The following is a 2,701-nucleotide window of genomic DNA, read 5'->3' as shown; positions in this document are numbered from 1 at the left end:
TTCTGGTTCTCTTGTGTTCCTAATTATAGGAAAACATTCAATAAGCTCATTTTTGGAAACTATTGAACCCTAATAAGGACTCCATCAGCCTCCACCCTCAGAGTAATCCCCCCCACCCACAGACTTTCCTCACAGCTCCAGCTGCAGTAAAGGAGGATGGATGGAAGATGCACAGAAATCTAAGCAGACATTATTTCCCTTTCTTCCTGCTTTTGTAACAGTTTCCCAGCAGCTCTGTCTGCAGCATGGAGGAATAATTGATGATGATGATGATGACGATGATGATGGAGCCGGTCTGAGCCGCCCTGATCTGCCGGGTGTGCGCAGCGCCGCGCAGCGCAGCGCCGCCCTCCGCAGCTCCAGCCCCACTCAGGAAACCTCTCCTCCAGCCGTTCCCACGGACACACGCATCTTTCCACGGCAAGGTCACGAAGCCGCACTCAGCATTTCATCCGGAAGGAGGTAACACTGGAGGGGGGGGGGTCTATTAGAGCTTTATTGGTGTTTATTTATTTATTTAGGTTGAGCTTGTTGATACTTAAAGACAAACGGAAACTGGCGGCGCGTGCCCTTGTCGGATGCCTATAAAGACATTCTATGTTGCGTTCAGGTGCCCGCAGAGAGCGCGGACATCTGTGTTGTCCCCATTTTAAAGCCTCTCAGCTCAAACTGACATCAGCAGCATCACATGATGAAGCCGCAGCGGACCGAGGACTCACTGCCTCGCGGCTCAATGCTTCTGAAGGGGCTCGTGGGAGCACGTGGAGGGGTTTTCTTGTCCCACGGTGACAGGATACCACGAGGAGCAGCGGGGTGCTACAGGTGGAGGATGTGGTATTTCTGAGGCGTCAGAACAGCTCAGATGTCACGTTTCAGTGAAGAATGTGAAGCTAATAATTAGATGGAAGGTCAAAGGTCATTAAATGAAGCAGAATGTCAGTTAAAAAGCTTAACTTTGTTTTTTATTTACCTGCTTTAAAGTGGAGACAGAGCATCATGACATCACTGCTGTAAAGTTACTCAACAGCGGCCGCTCTGGCCACAAGGTGTAAATACAGGACGTTTAAACCTTCAGATAGAAACATGAAACTGATTGATTGATTGATTGATTGATTAATTGATTGATTGACCTTATGGATCTTATTGTGGAGATATTTAGTCGTTCCATCAGCTCAAATAATCAAAAAGAGAAGAAGAAGAAGGTGCCAAAGGAAGAAAAAGTTGCATGGATATTTAGAATTGGTCTAGATATAACAGCTTTATTATTTTAACAGCAGGATTATAATACAGGGTTATTGCACAGGGTATTTACATGTGCATTTATATAGATAGATATTCATATATAGTTATCAAATGGTACTTGCACTTTCTAGATCACACAAGTTATTGCCGTTGTGTCACATTGTCTGGTTGCAGCAGAGAGTTTATTGTTGTTTTATATTATAAACAATTATAACATCTTAATATTGACATGAAGAATGCAGGTTGTTTATAAACTACTGATGACTATTTGGGGGGAACGTATGAGACACTTTGAGGACATTTTGTTCTCAAATTTGAAGGTTGAATGAACTTTTCCAGTACAGGAGGCGTCTGCAACCTTTAGAGTAAAACAAGATATTTTTATAGTTTTTTTTCCCATTTCCTCCATCTTAAAGTAAATAAGTTGTACATCATTTTTGTCATTATGAGATATAGAATCTCATTTTACTATGAAATACTTTATACGTCTTTTTTATGACTTTGAAAGTCAAAATTCTGACTTTATATCTAATAATTATGACTTTATTTATAAGAATATTGACTAAATCTACTAATAATGAATTTATATCTCTTAGTTATGAATTGATATTTTATAATAATAAGTTTATTATATAATAATTATGATTTTTAAAGTTGAAATCTCATAATTATGATTAAATCCAATCATTATAGCTTTATAGCTCACATTTATGATGTACCATTTTTTTAATTTCAAATGTTGGTAATGGGCTTCCATACAAGTCGTTTAGAGCAGCAAAAATTACTTAAGATTTTAATGAAATTCAACATATCTCATGTTTTCATTTTTAACAAACAAGCATAATTTTTTATGTTTTAAAATAAGCTGAAACAGAAAACTTTTCATAAAGAAGATGAATCTCTTTTTTTAATAGAATATTATTTGTGAAAGATTCACTAAAAATTGATAAATTCAGTTATTTCTTTTAGGTTAACACAGATTAACCAATCAATGATTTCTGCTGCTGATTTTTTTAGGGCTTTTCAGACTGATGCTGCTTTTTTTTGATAAAAAAAACAAAACAAATGTTACACAAATGATAAAAGAAAATAAAAAAAGAAAATCAACAGTGGAACAGGCTAACTGAGGTATGTATTAGCTTATACCGATACATAAAAAAAAAGCAAATATCGTAAATATCTGCCTGCTGATGTATCGGCATCTCTCTATAACAATCTTGTAAAATAACTTCACATAGTTTTCAAGCTAAGGAGAAGAAAAAAAAATAATCTAAAAAGGGTATTTCTGGTTTCTTTAATGTTTCTTTGCTGTGAAATGAAGTTCATATATTCTTTAACAAACAGGCTTCTTAGTTATACTGCATTCTGAACCTTCAGTGGGATTGTTATCATTTTATATATATATATATATATATATATATATATATATATATATATATATATATATTAGGGGTGGAAC

At 35.9% G+C, this 2,701-nt stretch overlaps 1 protein-coding gene across 1 annotated transcript in view; it reads left to right on the top strand.

The window, feature by feature from the left end:
- Positions 1-316: 316 nt before the first annotated feature.
- LOC107102269 (monocarboxylate transporter 2-like) overlaps positions 317-2,701 on the top strand; it is a 36,650-nt gene continuing 34,265 nt past the window's right edge. The window contains exon 1 of the mRNA XM_015401502.1: positions 317-462. The gene's annotated coding sequence lies outside the window, so the exon portion shown is untranslated. The remainder of the gene's footprint in view (positions 463-2,701) is intronic.

This window comes from Cyprinodon variegatus, unplaced genomic scaffold (genome assembly GCF_000732505.1).
Source record: "Cyprinodon variegatus isolate N-32 unplaced genomic scaffold, C_variegatus-1.0 Scaffold1227, whole genome shotgun sequence".
NCBI lineage: Eukaryota > Metazoa > Chordata > Actinopteri > Cyprinodontiformes > Cyprinodontidae > Cyprinodon > Cyprinodon variegatus.
The sequence above is the reverse complement of the archived record's forward strand: the minus strand, read 5'-3'. Positions and strand labels throughout refer to the sequence as shown.